Source organism: Bactrocera dorsalis, chromosome 2 (assembly GCF_023373825.1).
Source record: "Bactrocera dorsalis isolate Fly_Bdor chromosome 2, ASM2337382v1, whole genome shotgun sequence".
Lineage (NCBI taxonomy): Eukaryota > Metazoa > Arthropoda > Insecta > Diptera > Tephritidae > Bactrocera > Bactrocera dorsalis.
The window spans coordinates 62,189,678-62,214,478 of record NC_064304.1 but is presented as its reverse complement, the minus strand read 5'-3'; the positions used below and the strand labels follow the sequence as shown (position 1 = coordinate 62,214,478).

At 39.2% G+C, this 24,801-nt stretch overlaps 1 protein-coding gene across 1 annotated transcript in view; it reads right to left on the bottom strand.

Annotated features, from left to right (window-relative positions):
* Positions 1–499: 499 nt before the first annotated feature.
* LOC105233445 (FERM domain-containing protein 8) overlaps positions 500–24,801 on the bottom strand; it is a 201,604-nt gene continuing 177,302 nt past the window's right edge. Inside the window, exon 6 of the mRNA XM_049450230.1 lies at positions 500–598. The gene's annotated coding sequence lies outside the window, so the exon portion shown is untranslated. The remainder of the gene's footprint in view (positions 599–24,801) is intronic.

The window sequence follows — 24,801 nt, the reverse complement described above, 5'->3', positions numbered from 1 at the left end:
TTTTCATTGTATCTAATTATATTTTTATTACATTAAATAACAGTCTATTGCTGACCACCAAGGTGACAAGTTTTTTATTTTCACTTCCTCTTTCAATTTAATTACACATTTCTCAATTAAATCATTGTTGTTTCGTTGAACTAACGCGATCGGGAAAAACTCTTTTTGATCCTACAATGTCCATACATTTTTATGTTTTTTAATTATTTAACTCCACTTGCTGCGTCTTTGGCAACACCTTAACGTTTTCGAGAATATATTTCTTTATCTGGTGATTTCCATATAGATTTTAAGAAAGAGTAATATATTATTAGTTTATAACCGGCGTATATAATCTAAATGATTGTATTTATTTTGTAAACTGTATTTAAATTCACAACGTAGTCTATGAACACTTTCCACCGAAAATTCATATAACCACAAACTCTTTCTTGAATGACTCGAGAAAATTAAAACAATTTTACATACTTACGCAATATGTTGACTTAGAGTTACTCACTTGAATAAATATACAAGTTTGGCAGTCAGGATCATTATTCACACTAGGTTTGGCAAAGTCCCATGAAAAATCCTCATACCTTAGTCCAATTAGTAAAGTCTGTGAAATCATTCGAAAGTTTATTATACAATTATTATTCGTATTTTTTCTGTTAAAGTGATATGAAAATATATAACACAAAATATGTTTAGTAAATATTTTTTAAAAGTTATTACCCTTTTGAATTTCCTGCGCAACAAAAAACCCCACGTTTACTTTCAATATAACTATTGTATAGTATATGGGCATATACATATGTACGAGGATTGTCCGATAAATAACCGACCTCAACGTGAAGCTAGCGGCACATCTGAAAAAAAAGTTTCTACTTCAAATTGTGCGTATAAAACCTAAAGCTGTGTATTCGGCTGGGAAAGTGATGGCGAGTGTTTTTTGGGACAGCCATGGAATTATTTTGATCGACTATCTTGAAAAAGGAAAAACTATAACAGGTGCATACTACGCATCATTATTAGACAAGCTAAAGGAAGAAATTTCGAAAAATCGGCCACATTTGCAAAAAAAAGAAAGTCTTGTTCCACCAAGACAACGCACCATCTCACACCTCAACAGTCGCCATGGCGAAAATCCACGAATTGCGGTTCGAACTGCTTGACCACCTTATTTACCGGATCTGGCACCAAGCGAATTTTTTTTGTTTCCTCAACTTAAAACTGCGCTCGGCGGTCAGAGATTTTCGTCAAATGAGGAGGCAATCTCTTTCGTGAACTCGTATTTTGCAGACAAAGACGCCAAGTACTATTTGGAAGGGTTGCAGAGATGGGAGCATCGCTGGGAGAAGTGTGTGGAGTTACAACGAGACTATGTAGAAAAAAAAATAAAAATTGAAAAAGTCGCGTCCATCATGGTTAGGTCGGTTATTTATCGGACAGCCCTCGTAAGTTAACACCGGTAAACACGTATCCGGTTAACACTCCACTCCCACCGATATTGCTGACGGTGCGTCGGCAGGTTTGAGTGTGGAAATAGCAGAACAACAACTCTCCCACCGATACCGATGACGAAGCGTCGACCAGGTAGCGCGTGACAACAACAACATCGGAAAAGCCAATAGTAGCAAGAGGTAAAGTGCACTTTTGCAAGTCACACGGCAAAACATGTGCAGCAATTTAGGCGTAGTCGTCGAAATATTTAATAATCAAATCAGTTGTAATAACTCGACCGGTGGAAACGGCTGCTTTTGTGTAAGCAAGAGAAATAAATAAAATAACATTTAAAAACCTAACTAAGTTTTTTAATAATTGGCGCCCAAACTGGGGCCATAGTGCAGTCCTTGTGAAATCCTTATAAAGGACAAATCCTGTGCGTGGCCGTGGTTCGAATCCACCCGATAGTCGCGGAAAAACATTTAACTTAATTAACACTACATTAACAGTGAGAGCTACAAACAATTTTCTATTTCGAAAAATTTTAACCGCAAATTAATACACGGCGTAGATGGTACAAACCGCAAACATTTCATTAAACTCTTATTGCACCAAATATATTATTTTGTGAAAACTAAACACTGCCTAACCGTGGGAGAAAGTGTGGAGCCAATGCTCTAAGAAATAAAGCGAAAGCATCCTAATTATCGTAATCCTGTCTTCCTGCTGCTGGATCACAACCCCAGGAATCATCGCGCTGCTGCCTTATCATACCTTATTTAGTGACATAGCTTATCGAGATATAGAAAAATTGATGTGAGTAGAGTGATTTAGCAGCTAACTTTGTTAAAAAATAATAATTTTTTTTTTTTACTATCCTCTTTGGTAATTCTTAAATAATAAATTAAATTTGTAAAAGTGGGTAACGGTTAGAAAGGGAAATCCCTGTATCCACTTAGCACTTGACTGACTTAGAAAAAACTAAATATGGACGCACAAACTCTAGAAGCTCTTCTTAATACTGCCATTCGTGCTGCGACCGAGCATTCCCGGCGGGAATTTCAGTCTCAGGTTGACGAACTGACAAACAGGTTAGCAAGAATCGAAACACCAGTTCGTGTTACCCAATACGAACCGGTGACTATTCAACCCGGAATACCATGTGACCAATCCTTGGACCTTGTGAAAACCTTGCCGGAGTTCAAAGGCGACGCGACCCGTTACGTGTCTTGGAGACAAGCAGCTCATACTGCTTATGGGGTGTTCGAAGCGCATCAGGGGAGCTCAAGGCACTACCAAGCGGTAGGCATAATACGATATAAAGTAGTAGGAGCTGCAGATAGCGTTTTATCCTCTTTTAATACTGTTTTAAATTTTCACGCTATCATTTCCCGATTAGACTTTGCCTATGCGGACAAAAGACCTATTTATTTAATTGAACAAGAATTGTCGACCCTTAGGCAAGGAAAATCATCAGTGGTGGAGTTTTATGATGCAGTGGAGAGAAAGTTGACTCTGATAGTCAATAAAACAATCATGACCCATGGTGAGAACACCACGCTGATAGGATCACTTAACAAGAAATATCGGGATGATGCCCTTCGCGTGTTCATCTCGGGACTCAACCGCCCTTTGTGCGATGTTCTCTTCTCCTCTAGACCCGCTGATCTTCCGTCAGCATTTGCCCTAGCGCAGGAACTGGAAGCGAATCAAGCCAGATCAACATTTGCAAGCTCCGTTAACAAGCAGGCACCCCATAACTTAGACCCTTATTATTATTCACCCCATTACCGTAGAGTACCTCAAGACCAACGAGGACAAACTCGAACTCAGGAAACCCTAGTACCAATGGACACAGACCCATCATATTTCCGACTCAGACAGAACAGACCCCAGCAACTCCGGGGTAATGACGATAGGTACCGTAATCAAGGAGCCTACCCTAAGTTAAACCGTCCAGATAACGGAAATACGGCCGGCACATTCAATCGCCAACAGCCCGTGTCAACAGGCTTGAATAAAGAAAAAGCTGAGAAAAGGCAGCATCACTACGATCACTACGATCAGCTGCCAATACAAAAAGTTCAGCGTATCAACAATCTCACCCAGGACCAATATGAACCAGAAAGTGAATATTGGAGTGATACCGGCTATGATGACTACGTATTATCATGACGCAGAACTTAAGAGTGCTGAGTATGACCCGGATGGACCGAAGGACGACGTTAATTTTTTAGGACTCAGTCCCTCTTGCCCTATGTCGAAAGGACGCTTGGGGGAAGAGGAATAAGATTTTTAATCGACACCGGTGCTGCAGAGAGCTATGTAAAACACCTTAACGCTCTAAAGGGAATAAAACCTGTGAATAAAACCTTTCACTGTTAAATCCATCCACGGTACCGATATAATAAACAAAAAATGTACAATAAATATATTAAATAAGAATGTTGAAATCTTTGTCCTACCCAGTTTGACGGCATTATAGGATTCGACTTACTAAAAGAGGTAAATGGTCGTATTGACCTTAAGAGTGGTACGTTGAGTTATGACGGTGGAAAGGAAAAATTCTTGTACTACTACTGTTCGGCCGTTAACAAGTTAGCAGAAAGTAAATCGAAAACAAGCGAGGACAATATTGATATCTCTACACTGCTAAAGTGTCATGCTAAAGTTTTCGGTGACCCAGATGAAGCAATACCCTATAATACCAACATTGTAGGTACAATAAGGACCGTGGACGATTTACCTGTCTACTCAAAAAGTTACCCGTACCCCATTGCTTCTGCGGAATTTGTCAATAGGGAGATATCAGATCTGTTGCGTGACGGAATCATTAGACCATCCCGTTCCCCTTATAACAACCCAATTTGGGTTGTAGATAAGAAAGGTTTAGACGAAAGGGGCAACAAGCAATCACGACTCGCAATTGACTTTAGAAAGCTAAACGCTAAGACAATAAACGATAAATACCCAATTCCGGACACCTCTGTAATCTTGGCAAACATGGGAAGTGCTGAATTTTTCTCGACAATAGATCTTAAATCCGGATTTCACCAAATCAAACTTGCGGAAAAGGATAGGGAGAAAAGGGCTTTCTCAGTTAATAATGGAAAGTACGAGTTTTGCCGGCTCCCCTTTGGCCTGAAAAATGCCCCTAGCATTTTCCAGAGGGCGATTGACGATGTCCTTAGAGAAGAAATTGGGAAAATGTGCCATGTTTACATAGACAACGTTATAGTTTACTCCCAAACCGCCGAACAACACAGTAAGGACATTGAGCAAATCCTGACAAAACTTTTCAATGCCAATATGCGCGTTTCCCTTGAGAAATCCAAGTTCTTTCAGGCAAGTGTTGAATTTCTAGGCTTTACCGTATCAAAGGAGGGAATCAAAACATGCCCCGACAAAGTCAGAGACATTTTAGATTTTTCTATCCCAAAATCGTTAAGAGCTTTGCGTTCATTCCTAGGATTAGCAGGATATTATCGACGGTTTATAAAGGACTATGCCTCAATTGCAAGACCTCTAACGAAGTACCAAAGGGGGGAAAACGGAAATATAGGCGCTAATCAGTCGAAGAAAATTCAAATTACTCTTGATGAAGAGGCACTTAATGCATTTAATAAGATTAAGAAAATCCTTGCATCAGAAGACATTGCTTCTTTATCCTGAGTACAAGCAAACATTTGATCTGACTACAGATGCCTCTTCTTATGCTATAGGCGCCGTTCTGTCACAGAATGGAAGACCTATCACGATGATTTCCAGGACCCTCTCTTCATCCGAAGAGAACTACGCTACCAATGAGAGAGAACTGCTGGCAATAGTATGGGCTCTACAAAAGCTGCGTAATTATTTGTATGGCGTAAAGAATTTGAATATTTACACCGACCACCAACCCCTCACATTCGCCTTATCCGATAAAAATCCGAACGCGAAAATGAAAAGATGGCGTGCCTTTGTTGAAGAGTTTTCACCGCAGTTTCATTACAAGCCTGGTAAGAAAAACTTCGTCGCAGACGCCCTCTTCCGACAACACATAAATGCATTAGACCACGGCATGGACTCGGCAAGCATGGCTACGAATAGCGAAGAGTCGCTGTCTCAAACAATCCCCACTGTAAAGAACCCCATAAATTGTTTTCGGAACCAAATAGTCCTTGAATAAGGAAATTCCACAACGCTTAACTCGAAAATTATATTTAAATCTCGAATGAGGCATCGAATATCGTTCAATAACGTAGGGGAACTGATGAAAACTATAAAACAATGCGTCAACCCAAATGTTGTGAACGGCTTGCAGTGTGAATTGCCCATCTTGGCAAAGATTCAAGATGAGCTGGTCACGGCATATCCGGCCGCCAAATTCCGTCATACCACCAAACAGGTAATAGATGTCTTCAACAAAGATGACCAGCGCCAGATACTTCAAACTGAACATAACCGAGCTCATCGGTCACTCCGCGAAAACCAGGAACAAGTCCTTGAAAGTTATTATTATCCCAAAATACGACAAATTTTGAGGGAAATAATTTCTAATTGCAAGATATGCCACGAGGCCAAATACCAACGGCATCCCCCAAACCCAGAAATAGGATCGACTCCTTTACCTGAATATCCAGGAGAAATCCTTCATGTTGACATTTATTCCACCGATAAGACACATTTCCTAACATCAATAGACAAGTTCTCAAAGTTTGCAATAGTATTTCCAATCAAATCTAGAGCCATAGTTGATGTTAAAGAAGCCATATACGAACTTCTCAACTTTTACAGAAATACTAAGGTGTTGGTCTGTGACAATGAGAGATCTTTGAATTCAGAAACCATTAAATCTATACTCAAAAATCACTTTGGCGTCGAAATCTACAACACCCCACCCGCCCATAGTACGACGAACGGTCAGGTAGAAAGATTCCACAGTACCCTCACGGAAATCGCCCGCTGTCAGAAGCTTGAGACTGGTATCGCTAACACAATTGAGCTTATTCTGCCAGCCACAGCTAAGTACAACTGCACAATTCATTCAGTAACGAACAAAAAACCAATAGACGTAATACATTCAACACCGGACGAATTAATAAGGGAAATAAAAACTAGACTTACACGTATTCAACAGAAAAATTTACAAAAACATAACAAAAATAGACAAACACGACAGTATAATCCAGGGGATAAAGTTTATGTGAAGTCTAATAAAAGAATAGCAAACAAATTTTCAAAACTTTACACCGAAAAAGTAATCCAAAAGGATCTTGGGACATTTGTTATAATTGATGAACGAAAAGTGCACAAAAATAATTTGAGACACTGACCGCTCTCCCTTCTATCGCCCTTAGGATCATGCTGCTTTCGTTAAGATTTCGAGCTAACGCGAGAATACTTGACTATACCAACTCTTATTACATTCCAATTACATCCGGAGCTGTAGCTGTTTATGAGCAGCATGACTTTCTACTTCATAGAACTAATTTATCAACATTCGAAGAAATAGCTGAGGAGACAAACGAACTACTGATCCAATTCCTAATATCACATATTGAACGACTATTAGAGAATGACGCTAATGAAATATTGCAAATATTGGACGCAATAAAAATAAACCATCGGTACGCTAGAGGTATAAATATTCTGGGGACTGCCTTGAAATACATAACAGGGACTCCAGACTCCGACGACTTTGAAATGCTCGAGACCAGAACCAATGCCCTATTAGAAACAAACGAACAACAAATAGCAATAAATTCAGCTACACAAAAGAAAATAAACGAATTGACAGTGACAGTAAACAAATTACAACAAAATGCAAAAAGCACTCAAATAGATACGGGATATATCTTTTCTCTAGCCTCCGCCAGAAATAGAGCAGTTATAATGGAATTGGAAACCATTTTAACGTCAATCACTCTGGGCAGGTTAAATATCGTCAACCCTATCCTGCTAAATGGTATGGAGATCAGTGAGTTGTTAGCTGCTGAACACTCTGCAAATATTAGCAGAGGTGATTTATTGTCCATTTCTAAAATTAAGATATTTCGAGATACGAATTGCATTTACTTTGTTATTAAATTCCTAAAAATAGACAGATTCTATAATAATGTAAAGTTGCTGCCAGTGATCCATGACGGAAAAATTATCTCTCTAGAAACAGACGTTATTGCTGAATGTAATGGTAGATACATTCCACTCTACAACTGCAAGGAAGCTGTAGCGACAAACTTTTGTCAGCCTCTGAAGGAAAGCCCCTGTACGCTACAACTACTTAACAAACACTCCGCAAAATGTAAGTCAAAATCCGCCGATAACGTCCCCGCTATTGAGGAAGTTGATAATGGCATCCTGGTAATCAACGATCAACCAGCGTCTATACTTCCTATCTCAGAACTTGACGAAACTAACGAAGGGAACTTTCCTTGTAACATTTGATTCAGAGATTATGGTAAACACTACGACCTACATCAACTGGGCTAAAACTATTCGATCGCATCCCGAAGCTGCTCGCGCACAATATGTAAATTTCACCGAACACATTAATTTGCTATCGTTACCATACTTACAGAAAGTAAAAATGAGGAACATTAAGCACATAGCGAGGCTGCATGATCTCGTTAACGCCTGTTCATTACAATCACTTGCTCCTATTTGTCATGTCTGTAATTGGAGCAATCTGAGTGAAACGAAGACGAACTAGCATGGTGATATTGAATAAAGTCATCAAAGAAGCCGAGGACGCCTTCATTTCAAGGGGGTAGTTAACACCGGTAGACACGTATCCGGTCAACACTCCACTCCCACCGATATTGCTGACGGTGTGTCGGCAGGTTTGTGTGTGGAAATAGCAGAACAACAACTCTTCCACCGATACTGATGACGAAGCGTCGACCAGGTAGCGCGTGAATCGGAAAAGCCAATAGTAGCAAGAGGTAAATTGCACTTTTGCAAGTCACACGGCAAAACATGTGCAGCAATTTAGGCGTAGTCGTCGAAATATTTAATAATCAAATCAGTTGTAATAACTCGACCGGTGGAAACGGCTGCTCTTGTGTAAGCAAGAGAAACAAATAAAATAACATTTAAAAACCTAACTAAGTTTTTTAATAATTTGTATGTATATAGCCTTATTATTTACTAGTCTACACAGGTTTGAAGACAAACTGTTTTCAGAGTCAGTCCAAGATAATTAAACGCTCTAGGCAAATTACAAATTTTGCTACCCTTCTAAGCCCATTTTCTTTAACAGCAAAGTTTAAAAATTAAGAAATTGTCAGGGTCATTGTATTAAAAAAAAACACATTTCAAAAACATAACATAAATAATTAAAAGGCATCACTTGCATCGACATATCGCTTTCGTGTGTAAAGGTTTGCTGTTGATCAATATTAAATAAAAATTAAAAAATAAATGAACGATATATGTATATAATATACTGATCAATATATTCGGCAGAGGTTTGTCATGCGATGGGAAATATTAAAGGTATTATACGTGTAAAATTGTCTCCTTTTATTTTATTTTGACCTCCAATTGTACACTAGAAAGTAAAAAAATTAGAAGTTATATAAAATTATGTCACACGAGAAATAGGCGTAGTAGCAAGGGGCACTTGTGGGAAAAAGATTTGGAAAAATTGACTGGCGGGGCCGCGGGTTAATGCATATATAACTTTAATGTATATGTATATCTCCTCAACCACTAAAACTATAATAATTAAATTCACCTAACTCAAATATTATAAGAACTCCTACCGACAGTGTGAAAATGAGTGAAAGCGAATCATAACTCCGCTTACTCCCCATATAATCGTCATTTTGTAGCGAAATCACATATCTCGGGACGCGTCTAACCGATTTCGAATAAATTTAGTACCTGATATTTTTAAATTCCATTTGATTCTTTTAATTTTCTCTGTACAAATCAAGAATTAATTAATATAACGTGACTACACTACACCAACAATGCATTTAAAGTAAGCCACCTTATAAAAAAAATTGCCCAAATCCAACTAAAACTGTCCAAGGCCATGCTTCTTCTTTATCGGCGTAGACACTGCTTACGTGGTCCTTCTTCCTGCCCGCTCTTTGGCGCCAACTGGAGATTCCAAGTGTAGCTACATAGGTCCTTTTCCATGTGATCTATCCAACGGAGTGGACATCTTCCTCTGCTTCCTCTAGCGGGTACTGCGTCGAATACTTTCAGAGCTAGATGTTTTTAACCGTTCTAACGACATGACCTAGCCAGCGTAACCGCTGTCTCTTAATTCGCTAAACGATGTCAATGTCATCGTATAGCTTACACAGCTCATCGTTCCAGCGAATGCGATATTCACCGTTGCTTATGCCTAACGGACCATAAATCTCCGCAGAACATTTCTATCAAAAATTCCAAGCCGAGACAGGAATAATGAGTGACATACAGAACTTGGTCTTTCTTCATCGAGAGAGGACTTTACTTTTCAATTGCCTACTCAGTTCGAAGAAGTACTTATTGGCAGGGGTTATTCTACGTTGGACTTAGAGGCTTACATTGTTGTTGGTGGTGATATTGGTTTCAAGATAAACGAAATTATCTACGACTTAAAAATTATGACTGTCAACAATGACCTGGGAGCTAAAACGCGGCTCGACGACTGTTTGTTTGATGCCAGGAAATATTTCGTCTTACCTTCGACACAACTAGACCCATTTGCTTCGCTTGCTTATCCAGTCTGGAGAAATCAAAACTAACGACGCGGATGTTGAGGCCAATGATATGAATATCATCGGCGTACGCCAACAGCTGTGCACTCTTATTGAAGATTGTACCTGTTCGAATAAGCTGTGCAGCTCGAATAATTTGCTCCAGCAGCAGATTGAAGAAGTCGCACGATAGGGAGTCGTCTTGTCTGAAACCTCGTTTCGTCGAATCGAACGACTCGGAGAAGTCTTTCCCGATCCCGATGGAGCTTTTGGTGTTACCCCACGACAGATTAAACAGACGTATTAGTTTCGCAGGGATACCAAATTCAGACATCGCATATAAAAGCAATTGCTTTTCGCTTTAAACTTGACGAAAAGCTGGTATGTGTCAATCCTCTTTTCCTCTCTCGGGCCTTTTCCAAGAATAGGCTTATGGTGAATACTTGGTCGGTTGTTGATTCTCCAGGTTGCAAATACGTCTCGCTTCCCTCTTAAACTATTGATATCTATCCCATCCCGCACGTGTTGCGGTCGATCGTAACGTTGCGAGGTAGCCAGTCGGTTTTCATGGCACTCCTCATCGTATTAGCTGTTCTTTTATACAAGATAATGATCCTAGTCAATGTACGGACCGCTGAGCGTACGCACGTCTAAACAACTCGAGATGTGTCTATCACAACATGATCGATATGGTTGATGGATTTTTAACCCGGATAGAAGTAGCTTGATGAAGTTTCTTATGCTGGAATCTAGATAACCATATTTCGAGCCCCGGCGAAGTCGATCAGCCTTAACCCATTTGGGGATGTTTTACCATGTAGGCTGAATGAACCGTCCATTGTGCCAAAGATACTTTGTTTGCCCACCCTGGCCTTAAAGTCGCTAAGCGTGATTTTGACATCGTGGCGGGGGCAACTCTCATATTTGCGCTTCAAGCGCTCATAGAAGACGTTTTTGGTCATATCGTCTATCTCTTCTGTTGGGGCGTGGCGCAAATCAGCGATACATTGAAGAACTTCACTTTGATGCAGATTATGGCTAGACGTTTATCAACTGTTTTTTTTTTGCATGTGACATGATAATAGATAAAATCTGTTCGATACCATTCCAACTAAATTATACTAGATATAATGATTTTCGCTTTTTTAATACTGAATATTTCGGTCAGTGTATGAGTTATAGTAACGGGTGATTTTTTTGAGGTTAGGATTTTCATGCATTAGTATTTGACAGATCACGTGGGATTTCAGACATGGTGTCAAAGAGAAAGATGCTCAGTATGCTTTGACATTTCATCATGAATAGACTTACTAACGAGCAACGCTTGCAAATCATTGAATTTTATTACCAAAATCAGTGTTCGGTTCGAAATGTGTTTCGCGCGCGTGTTTTGTTCAGCGATGAGGCTCATTTCTGGTTGAATGGCTACGTAAATAAGCAAAATTGCCGCATTTGGGGTGAAGAGCAACCAGAAGCCGTTCAAGAACTGCCCATGCATCCCGAAAAATGCACTGTTTGGTGTGGTTTGTACGCTGGTGGAATCATTGGACCGTATTTTTTCAAAGATGCTGTTGGACGCAACGTTACGGTGAATGGCGATCGCTATCGTTCGATGCTAACAAACTTTTTGTTGCCAAAAATGGAAGAACTGAACTTGGTTGACATGTGGTTTCAACAAGATGGCGCTACATGCCACACAGCTCGCGATTCTATGGCCATTTTGAGGGAAAACTTCGGACAACAATTCATCTCAAGAAATGGACCCGTAAGTTGGCCACCAAGATCATGCGATTTAACGCCTTTAGACTATTTTTTGTGGGGCTACGTCAAGTCTAAAGTCTACAGAAATAAGCCAGCAACTATTCCAGCTTTGGAAGACAACATTTCCGAAGAAATTCGGGCTATTCCGGCCGAAATGCTCGAAAAAGTTGCCCAAAATTGGACTTTCCGAATGGACCACCTAAGACGCAGCCGCGGTCAACATTTAAATGAAATTATCTTCAAAAAGTAAATGTCATGAACCAATCTAACGTTTCAAATAAAGAACCGATGAGATTTTGCAAATTTTATGCGTTTTTTTTTTAAAAAAAGTTATCAAGCTCTTAAAAAATCACCCTTTATATGAAGAGACATAAATATACATATGTATGCAAGCTCATGATGATACTCCCAACATTATACATATATTACAACATATTTTCATGTTTCAACTTTTGCTTTCAATTAGGGAATCGCAATGTATGCAAATATGTATGCTTTTGCGTTTTGCCGTCGTCATTCTCTTTTTGGCATGTAAAAATAATTATAATATGAGTATAATTTTTTATAAATGCAAGCATAGTAATATTTGCAGTCAATTTGGACTTGCATATTTAATAATTTTATTTGATTTTTACATAATATACTCTAATATACTAATAAATATTTGTGTATTATGTTTCTTACTAATAGAAATTGAATTTATCACAACAATATACAATACATCGTCAATCGTATTAATCTTATTATCTGCTCATATAAATGCACATATGTATGTATAAGCATGTGCCATTCCATCCAAAAATTCAAATCATGATTTTATCACTTATCAATACATTACATGTGCGCGCATTGATCTGTATGTTCATACATTCATATATACTTATATATACATACTAGCTGACCCCGCAGCCATTGTCCTGCGTGAAATTATGTTGTTTGAAATTTAAAGAAAGTTAAATTTATCATTTCATTTTTTTTAATGTAACGCAGCTTTATAAACAACATTTTTCGGTTTCTGTTCCGGTGTACAGAAAAGATGGTTTTCCAACTCGTGAGCACGCTACGGCCATGTGAAAAACATAGCATTTCCAAAATTATGCCTCACACTATGCTACTATCTTTAGGTCCTGTTGACTGTCATCTCAAATTCAATTTTCACTGGAAACGGAATACGTTTGAACTGAAATGGCAAATCGTTAGAACTCAAAGGAATTCGAAGGATCAAGCATTCTGTCCCTTTGTACTCGATAGGTGCGTCACAATGAGTCGGGTTCAATTACACAGTTTCGGCGCATGAAGATTGGGAAACATAATAACTACTTTGAGACGTCAATGATGCGGTGGCATACCAAGCCTGTCCAAGGAATTTCGGAATACCACTGGATAATTCACGGCGTCGTATTCATAGTCAAGACGATCGATCGAGTTGTATGAGCGCAAGTCTCCCGGAACTTGACTTTGAATCTTCCAGTTGAAGTCAACAACATCGGTATTTTTTGCAGCTAACATTGTGCGTGCACTTAAGGAATCGTAGTTATGATAATTTGGCTAATGTCCGAACATTTGTGATGAGTTCATCCTTCGTGAATTGATAAAGAAAAGATGGAATTGATATCGAACCACCGGAAGTATCAACCGAAATTGAACCATTTCGAATTTTTAGCGAAGACGATATAAAATGTCTTTGACAATGTCGAGGTTTATATCGAAAAGTATGCGAACTTCATTTTCATTCCAGTGATTAGCGTGTTCCAGCATTTGTAATTACTGGCTTACTTCTCCAAAACTTGCACATATTCCCATATACCATTCACAGTAAGCACTGACTCAAATAAAGTTGAACCGCGTACATTAATCAATAGCAACCGAAGGTAGAAACAATCGTCGTTTTTCGGGTGGATTGTGTAAATTCGTCCTAATGCATTAGTTGATAAGACACCTGGATGTAAATCTACTGGTTGGCCTTGCTTTCTGCGTAACTATTCGACGACACATTCCATGTACAATATCAAGGTATTTTCGAATAGAGCAATGTTCTCACAAACACATCACTGACGAAAGTTAAGAAAAATCTCGTCAATGTTAATTTTGTTGCTGGCGATGTTTCCACTGGCTATACTGTATTCTCTGGGATGAAATGCACTCTTTGGCCATTCTCTAAATTAACTGCGAGACGCACAACAGTCGGAAAACGTTCATGAATTGCAAAACTAAATATCCTACAAAGCGCTTTATTGCAGTTCACGTATCGACCGTATCGTTCAAGACCAATAATCGCCATGTTGCTTCCATTGGTGACGTACTTACAAACGTATTTTATCAATTACACCAAACTGCAATACTCAACATTGACATGAATTTTGAATGTGAATTAGACAACAGTGGCGAATATGGTTCGATCCATGTGTTGTCAACTTCGATACTCACGCCTCTAAATTGAATGCCAAATGTTCTGCCATTGTCGTCTGGTGAGCAACGCCGATAGAGTGGATATCCATCATTTCTAGTTTGTGTTTCCGAAAGAAAAGTACGTGGATACTGTTTCGTGCATTTATTGACAGACATTCAAACCGAAGTGGGGTTGTGGTGTCCACAAGGTTCATTAACCTTATTGATTTTCATCACTTCGTATAATACTGGATCTTTCAATGCATCAGGAATTGCCGCATTATTGAATGATTTCATCAATTTGATCTGGTGTAACCACCTTCCATCATCCAAATGTGTGCGTGCGGCAAGCCTCTCTTTTGTCACTCAACAGAGTACATCTAGCATCTAACAGCACCATATATGCGTTGCTTCAAGATAACGTCCATCGAAGCTGTTGCTTGAAAAGTCTTGCTGTGTCATCGTGACGATCGCTTTCTGATTGATCGCGACCCATAATACCGCATGTATGTCATCGCATCCTGGGAGTACTCGTTCATGTGCCTAGGGCTGCTAATGTATGTTGATGCCAAAAAGAACGCCGACCGATATTAGCGCGACCTCTTCTTGGCATCGTGACAAATTTCAATCTGTAATTGATCACTGTGTGTGAAAAACACGTATCATTTTCACTGAATAATTTTCAAAAATGTTTGAAGCAAACGCCAAATTTGAAAGATTTAAATAATTGAAAAACAAAATAAAATAATTGAATGAAAGAATTTGTATGGAAAAAATTAACTTTTTGGAATTGTTAAATTTTCCGACTTTTCCTCATAAAAGACGTACAGGTTTTTAATTTCTAAACCTATCCCGATCCACAACGAACAACCTCTTAAAATTTCATCAATATTGGTTCAGCCGTTCTCTTAGCGTTGCTAACGAACAAACATTCATTCGTTTGTATGAGAAAAAGAAAAGGGCTGTTTTTTGGGGTTTTCCGACAATCATTCGAATTTTTTTCTCCGCAGAAACCATCTCTGAACCTCAACAAACATTTAAAAAAAAAGAATTATCAAATATGGTTCAGTCGTATGAAAGTTATGAGCGTACATACATTTTGGCGATTCATTTTTATAAGTTCTTTGATATTTCATTTTTAACAGCGAAAAATGTGTACAAATAGAGCTCTCTCACATACTGAAGTACATATATGAAGAGACATAAATATACATATGTATGCAAGCTCATGATGATACTCCCAACATTATACATATATTACAACATATTTTCATGTTTCAACTTTTGCTTTCAATTAGGGAATCGCAATGTATGCAAATATGTATGCTTTTGCGTTTTGCCGTCGTCATTCTCTTTTTGGCATGTAAAAATAATTATAATATGAGTATAATTTTTTATAAATGCAAGCATAGTAATATTTGCAGTCAATTTGGACTTGCATATTTAATAATTTTATTTGATTTTTACATAATATACTCTAATATACTAATAAATATTTGTGTATTATGTTTCTTACTAATAGAAATTGAATTTATCACAACAATATACAATACATCGTCAATCGTATTAATCTTATTATCTGCTCATATAAATGCACATATGTATGTATAAGCATGTGCCATTCCATCCAAAAATTCAAATCAAGATTTTATCACTTATCAATACATTACATGTGCGCGCATTGATCTGTATGTTCATACATTCATATATACTTATATATACATACTAGCTGACCCCGCAGCCATTGTCCTGCGTGAAATTATGTTGTTTGAAATTTAAAGAAAGTTAAATTTATCATTTCATTTTTTTTAATGTAACGCAGCTTTATAAACAACATTTTTCGGTTTCTGTTCCGGTGTACAGAAAAGATGGTTTTCCAACTCGTGAGCACGCTACGGCCATGTGAAAAACATAGCATTTCCAAAATTATGCCTCACACTATGCTACTATCTTTAGGTCCTGTTGACTGTCATCTCAAATTCAATTTTCACTGGAAACGGAATACGTTTGAACTGAAATGGCAAATCGTTAGAACTCAAAGGAATTCGAAGGATCAAGCATTCTGTCCCTTTGTACTCGATAGGTGCGTCACAATGAGTCGGGTTCAATTACACAGTTTCGGCGCATGAAGATTGGGAAACATAATAACTACTTTGAGACGTCAATGATGCGGTGGCATACCAAGCCTGTCCAAGGAATTTCGGAATACCACTGGATAATTCACGGCGTCGTATTCATAGTCAAGACGATCGATCGAGTTGTATGAGCGCAAGTCTCCCGGAACTTGACTTTGAATCTTCCAGTTGAAGTCAACAACATCGGTATTTTTTGCAGCTAACATTGTGCGTGCACTTAAGGAATCGTAGTTATGATAATTTGGCTAATGTCCGAACATTTGTGATGAGTTCATCCTTCGTGAATTGATAAAGAAAAGATGGAATTGATATCGAACCACCGGAAGTATCAACCGAAATTGAACCATTTCGAATTTTTAGCGAAGACGATATAAAATGTCTTTGACAATGTCGAGGTTTATATCGAAAAGTATGCGAACTTCATTTTCATTCCAGTGATTAGCGTGTTCCAGCATTTGTAATTACTGGCTTACTTCTCCAAAACTTGCACATATTCCCATATACCATTCACAGTAAGCACTGACTCAAATAAAGTTGAACCGCGTACATTAATCAATAGCAACCGAAGGTAGAAACAATCGTCGTTTTTCGGGTGGATTGTGTAAATTCGTCCTAATGCATTAGTTGATAAGACACCTGGATGTAAATCTACTGGTTGGCCTTGCTTTCTGCGTAACTATTCGACGACACATTCCATGTACAATATCAAGGTATTTTCGAATAGAGCAATGTTCTCACAAACACATCACTGACGAAAGTTAAGAAAAATCTCGTCAATGTTAATTTTGTTGCTGGCGATGTTTCCACTGGCTATACTGAATTCTCTGGGATGAAATGCACTCTTTGGCCATTCTCTAAATTAACTGCGAGACGCACAACAGTCGGAAAACGTTCATGAATTGCAAAACTAAATATCCTACAAAGCGCTTTATTGCAGTTCACGTATCGACCGTATCGTTCAAGACCAATAATCGCCATGTTGCTTCCATTGGTGACGTACTTACAAACGTATTTTATCAATTACACCAAACTGCAATACTCAACATTGACATGAATTTTGAATGTGAATTAGACAACAGTGGCGAATATGGTTCGATCCATGTGTTGTCAACTTCGATACTCACGCCTCTAAATTGAATGCCAAATGTTCTGCCATTGTCGTCTGGTGAGCAACGCCGATAGAGTGGATATCCATCATTTCTAGTTTGTGTTTCCGAAAGAAAAGTACGTGGATACTGTTTCGTGCATTTATTGACAGACATTCAAACCGAAGTGGGGTTGTGGTGTCCACAAGGTTCATTAACCTTATTGATTTTCATCACTTCGTATAATACTGGATCTTTCAATGCATCAGGAATTGCCGCATTATTGAATGATTTCATCAATTTGATCTGGTGTAACCACCTTCCATCATCCAAATGTGTGCGTGCGGCAAGCCTCTCTTTTGCCACTCAACAGAGTACATCTAGCATCTAACAGCACCATATATGCGTTGCTTCAAGATAACGTCCATCGAAGCTGTTGCTTGAAAAGTCTTGCTGTGTCATCGTGACGATCGCTTTCTGATTGATCGCGACCCATAATACCGCATGTATGTCATCGTATCCTGGGAGTACTCGTTCATGTGCCTAGGGCTGCTAATGTATGTTGATGCCAAAAAGAACGCCGACCGATATTAGCGCATAGCGATTCTTGGCATCGTGACAAATTTCAATCTGTAATTGATCACTGTGTGTGAAAAACACGTATCATTTTCACTGAATAATTTTCAAAAATGTTTGAAGCAAACGCCAAATTTGAAAGATTTAAATAATTGAAAAACAAAATAAAATAATTGAATGAAAGAATTTGTATGGAAAAAATTAACTTTTTGGAATTGTTAAATTTTCCGACTTTTCCTCATAAAAGACGTACAGGTTTTTAATTTCTAAACCTATCCCGATCCACAACGAACAACCTCTTAAAATTTCATCAATATTGGTTCAGCCGTTCTCTTAGCGTTGCTAACGAACAAACATTCATTCGTTTGTATGAGAAAAAGAAAAGGGCTGTTTTTTGGGGTTTTCCGACAATCATTCGAATTTTTTTCTCCGCAGAAACCATCTCTGAACCTCAACAAACATTTAAAAAAAAGAATTATCAAATATGGTTCAGTCGTATGAAAGTTATGAGCGTACATACATTTTGGCGATTCATTTTTATTTATATAGATATTTGTATACACTTCCGAACAAATAATGCACAGGCATACAAACATACATATGCGTACACATGTAAATATATCACCAACAAAAAATTAAAACACTGTTGTAGATAAACAACAATTGTCTAAAATAGCATAAGCACCAAAAGTCAATATGGCATCCAAAATAGCTAAGCCCAAATGTAGTAAATCTTACAACAAAAACGATTTCATTCATAAACGCAGGCGCACATTCAACAGACACTGTAACGTCTCTCCGAACATGACTTTGCCAAGAAGTGTCTTTTCGAGACGATGGCAAAAGCTAAAAATAATAAATTGAACAACTTTCTGATGTTCCTTTGGAAGGTAAAACTGACAACCCCGCAAACTCACAAAACACAGAGGAGAGTGACTAAATTGGCGACGTAGTTCCTGTCGATTTAAATATTTGTCAAATCTAAAATATTTTGCCGTGACTCGTAAAAGTCAGCATCGATATGTATGCAAGCTCATACATAAACATACAAATTTGCGATGGGTTGTTGGCGAAGCTGTTCGACCGGCAAGGGAAGGGGTGACAATCAGCGATCGTTTGTTAGTTTCTTTCGGCACAGCTCGGATTTTTTACCAACAACACAATGATGTGACGCTTTGTCGTTCTTCGGTCATTGGTTGTACGTGAGATGCGGAAAGATGCATATAGCACTCTTTCTTCTCTTATGAATGTTTGTACATACATATGTGGACAACAGACAACAAATGTGCCAAAGAAATGTTATGTACAATGTACATATGTATGTCATGGGTAAACATTTCAATATTTTGCTTAGCTATGGCAAGAAATAAATGTTAAAAACTTTAACTTTAAATAATTGATAAATTTAGTAATTTATTATTAAAAAAAATAAATATAGCAATAATTTTTACTTGATAGGTATAATATTAACAACTTTTCTAATATTCTCGTAATTATTGAAACTTGTTTATTGGGCCAAAAACGACAAAGAAATCATGATATGTCAATGTACATATGTACCTCTAAGAAAGTGTTATGTGTTACATAATCCCACAATTCCCTGGATCAATATACTTTGATTGCGCATAGAAAATACCGACGGCAAAACGCGATTCTATACTCGTTTGATTCCCTCATGGAGTTATTGCATGAATTATCAAAGGAAATACTATATATCAAAGTATTTTTAAACTGCTCCCTTTTTAACTCATAATGAAGATAAATTTATAAAAAATACGAACACAAAAAAGTATACAAATATAAAAAAGTGTAAAAAATAAAAAAGTACTGTTCGAGGCAGCTCTTTCACGATGGAACTACCAATAATTAGTAGCATTAATCGTAAGTTATTATTTATACCTAAGTTAACTAAATTTATATGCACACATATATTCCACCCACTGTGGTGAGAAGACATTGTAAAGATTTAAGATTGATTGTTATCTTTACACGGTATTTCAAATAAAAGGTTAAAAGAAAAATCTCCCTGGTCGGATACCAGTAGAGTGACAGTAAACGTAGGGAAGAACCGTATATTGATGGGCTCCTTGGTCGAATACCAATGGAGGTTGTACCAAGTATGTATAAAATCGAAATTAAAATGATTGGAGAAGACCGAGAAAAGCTGCTGCGCACCGAAAATAGCCAAAAAACGTCCGCTGATGTCAATCGTTCGTAGATCGTGATCGAAAAGGAGGCGGCCTCTTCCAAGACGAGGGTTTTTGATCGTTGGGCTGTGGAGAGTTATGGTGGGTTGATGTACGGCATGTATTGGTGGGTGTAGAGTGCTGCTTCCAATCGTTGAGTGTTGTCTCCAAGTGTGGTGAGTGTGCCAGTGTTGCTTTGTGAGTGGTGTGTTGTGTGGTGTAGTGGTGAATGAGGGCCGGAAACTTAACTCATTTAGCCATACCGGCCCCCCAAGGCAATGTTCAGCCAAGCAATCGCTGGAGCTGTTGCAACGTTGCCACAAAGTTGCTAAGTCCGGACGCGCGCCGGCCTGGTGGGTGCTGCGTTTCGCGGACGCCATAGACGGGACTCAGGAGGTGGTGCCGGTATTCGTTGTCGTGCCACAAGGCTGGGTTACTGCGGTCTGCGAATAGCAGGTGGCCGATCAACCTCACATCTTGTGGTGCGGTGGAGCAGCGTGTGATGCTACCTGCCACACAATTGGCACAAAGCCCCAGAGTCACAGTCCTGAGTCGCATGCGTGTGTGCCAGACAATTGTGGCAATGCGCATGCACCTGTGCTACCTGCTGGCGCTGGAAGGGTGACATGCCCTTGAAGAGTCCAGAGTGTTGCAGTCGGTGGGGGTGGCGACAAATTAAGCATCGTATGCGATCCGGCTCCGCTGGTGATGACGGTGCGGTTACAGGTGCCCATGTGCCACTGCGAGATGCACTTGACGGTGCTGCTGCGGTGATTGTACGAGGCGCCGCTGTTAGGGCAACCCCGGGGTACACTGATGGCCGATCACAGTGTTGGCGTTGTAGTTTAAGTGTTTTCTGAATCCATATTTGCCTGTTTTGAAAAGTCGTGTTAAGTTGCAACTCACTTGTATATACAATATTATGAAATTGTGCGATTTGTAACTAACTTTATTTGGTTTGTCAGAGTTTACGAATCTACCCATTATTTTGTAGTATCTTTATGATTTATCATACGTGCGATTGATTTCGGTTTTAGTTATTAGACGGATGTTTCAATTTCTGCCGTAATTTCTGCTGTATTATTGTACGGATTGTTCATTACGCGCATTTTCGCTATTATCTGCGATTGGTAGGAAGCACAGTTTAACGAGCGGTCTGGTCAGCGTTCCGTTTTGAGTACGGAGATCAACTACTCGGATATGACCGTCGGAGCCGTGATGTAGCTTCTCTATGCGACCAAGCCACCATTCTGCAGAGGGGAGACAATCGTCATGTATTAGGACACAATCTCCAAGCTTTGGCGCCTTTTCGGGAGTTTTCCAGCGGTACCTTTTGTGAATGTCCTCCATCGGCGGCTGAAGTCATGATGGAGAATTTTAATTCTTTCCCATCTATTTAGTAAGGAAAGCGACTCCACGCCTGCCTCAAGTATGGCCAGAATGGGTGCTCCTTTGACAAAGTGCCCTGGTATAAGAGCTGTTAAGTCTGAGGGATCTTGCGAGAGTGTCGTCAATGGCCGTGAATTGAGAACGGCTTCAATACGAATTAATAATGTTGTAAGTTCTTCAAAGTTAAATTTGTAGTTTCCAGCTACTTTTTAAAGTGGGATTTAAAGCTTTTTACCGCTGATACCCATAAACCTCCCATATGAGGAGCGCTTGGAGGGATGAGCTGCCAGTTAATGCCTTGGGGAGCGTACTTTTGCACAATCTCAGGTGAAACTTGTTTGATAAAATCTACAAACTGTTTTCAGTGGCTCTTTGAGCTCCTATAAATGTCTTGTATTTGTCGCCCATGAGTTTTGACGGAAAACCACGTCGTCCGACGAAGCAAGCAAATGCCGCGAGAAAAGCCTCTTAGTATATAGCTCGAGGTGTACTGCTTTTGTCGTAAAACAGACAAAGACAGCCACGTAGCCCTTCATCAGTGTGGGAGACCTTAGAATGGACGCCTTTATTTGGAAAGGCCCAGCAAAATCGACACCTGTGATAGTGAAGGGCAGAGAAAAGTTGCAGCGTTCCGGTGGAAGTGCTACCATAATCCGCGTTCGCATCTTTTGCTTATGGATAGTGCAAATCTTGCACGAAAAAATGAATTTCTTTATCTTTGACTTGAGTCTTGGGATATAAAACTCTTGGCGGAGTATTTGTTGCATGAGGCGGTGTTCTGCGGGTAATAATAGTACGTGGACATAATTGAGATAAAATATGGCAAGTTGCGATCTCTCTTGTATAACAATGGGATGACTTTCGTTATACGTTAGGCTTGAATTTACAAGCCGACCATTTGCACGAAGTAGACCCTTCGTATCTATGCATGGGTTTAGTACTAGGAGTGAGCTCTTTTTATCAATCGGCTTCGATTCTCTTAGTACTAATATCTCTCGGCTGAAGTAGCGCGCTTGTGTAGATGCGAAAAAAGCGACCTTTGCTTTTCGTAAGGCTAGGTGCGTCACTGTATCGCCTTGGGGATATAGTGTGCGTATTCTTTTAATTCTAAGTTTGAGTCGCTCTATGAATTTGATCATGTAAGCGATTACCCTGACGGCTCGGGGGTAAGATGAAAATCTTTCAAGGATGTCAGTATCATCTAACGTTATGTGAAAGGAGTCGATCTTTCGACTTTCTGGAGGAATAATATTGCGCATGGGCGATTGCGGCCAAGAATCGGGAGATTCTGTTAACCATCGGGGGCCATTCCACCAGAGGGTTGTGGTGGCAAGGTGCAGAGGTTTGCACCCTCTTGTACCTAGATCAGCAGGATTGTCAGCACTGGCTACATGTCGCCAAGTGTCTGATCCCACTAGGTCAAGAATTTGAGACGTTCGTTTGGAAATATACGTCTTCCATGCTTGCGGTGGTTTTTCCAACCAGGCTAATACAATCTCGGAATCGGACTAGAGATATAATTAATATTTTGCCATACTCAAATGCGTTTGCACTATGGATGCTAGTTTGACAAGTAGTAGTGCGCCACATAGTTCTAGTCGTGGTAGACTTATTGTTTTTAAGGGAGCCACTTTTGCTTTTGCAACTAGTAAGTGGCTTGTAGTCGCCTTGTCGGTTTGTGTGCGAACATATATAGTGCCGCAATATGCCTTTTCAGAGGCGTCACAGAAGCCGTGTAGTTCGACTTTGTGCTCTGGGACATAATTTACCCATCGCGGTACTTGCATTTGTGTGATATCGTTTAAATTGCTCGCGAACTGGGACCACTTTTCTAAACGAAGTGGTTTTATTTGCTCGTCCCAGTCGGTACCATCTAGCCATAATTCTTGTATCAGGATTTTGGCTTGTATCATAATTGGCGATAGCCATCCTGCGAGGTCAAAAAGTTTTGCCACAGAGAAGAAAATTTGGCGTTTTGTAATGGCGGATAATGCGGATATGGACTCAGTTGTGTATGAAAACTGGTCCGATATCGCATTTCATTGGATGCCCAGAGTTTTTGTTGTACTTTCCTTTTCGAATATAAGGAAATTAGTGTCCAACAAGCTGTCTTTTGGTATGTTATAATATATTTGGGTGATTTGCCGTAATCTGTTTTAATGGAAACCCTGCGGATTTGAGGGCTTGGATTACCTCTGATAATGATTCGTATGCTTGTGGAAAACAGAAATTCCAGACAGAATATCTTCTACATACGTTTGTGTTCTTAACACCTGGGTTGCCAGAGGAAATTCTGACTTGGTGTTTTCAGCCAATTCATGGAGTGTTCGAATGGCTAAGTATGTGCACAGTTAACGCCAAATGTCACTGTCTTTAGCTTGAAGTCGCGTGGTGGACTATTGGGGGATTTTGAGAAAATAATTCGCTGAAAATCTTATTCGCCTTTATGTACGACTATTTGTCTATACATTTTTTCGACGTCCCCGTTGTATACGTACTCGTATTTGAATATACGCCAGTTTAGAATAAGCAGCATTATATCAGGTTGGAGCGTGGGTTCCGTAAACAGGATATCGTTTAGGGAATTCCCCGAGCTAGTGGATCTTGAGGCGTTGAAGACAACTCTTAGTTTAGTTGTTTTTTTGTCTGACTTTACTACTGCGTGATGTGGCAAGTAGAATGAGTAATATTTACCTTTTATGACTTTTATGGCTTACTTCCTCCATGTGATTAAATGGAGGTATGCTTCTAAGACACCATCATATTCAGATTTGAGTTCACTTTTTTTAAGTAGGTTTCTTTCCATACTTAGAAACTGCTGTATTGCAGAGGTGCGAGAGTGACCTAAGGCGAGTGTGTTAGGAAATTGTTACTTAAGTGGTAGTCGTACGACGGACCGACCGTCTGTGCCCTAGACGCTATGAAAGATCGTTGTGATCCTTGGTCTTTTAAGGCTCTGAGCTTAAACAGTTCTCCTCGATGTTCGATGGAGACGACTGCTTTGGGTAAAAGTACCCTACTTTGATTTTCGCTGTGTAGCGTTTGAGTTTTTAATACCCGTGGCTCTTTTGATATTTGCATTGTGTTGGGATAAGCTGGAAAAATTATTTATATGACGAATCGAATCGTGTCGTTTATGACAATAGACGCAGTTAAATTTGCTTTCGCACTCTTTGAGTGT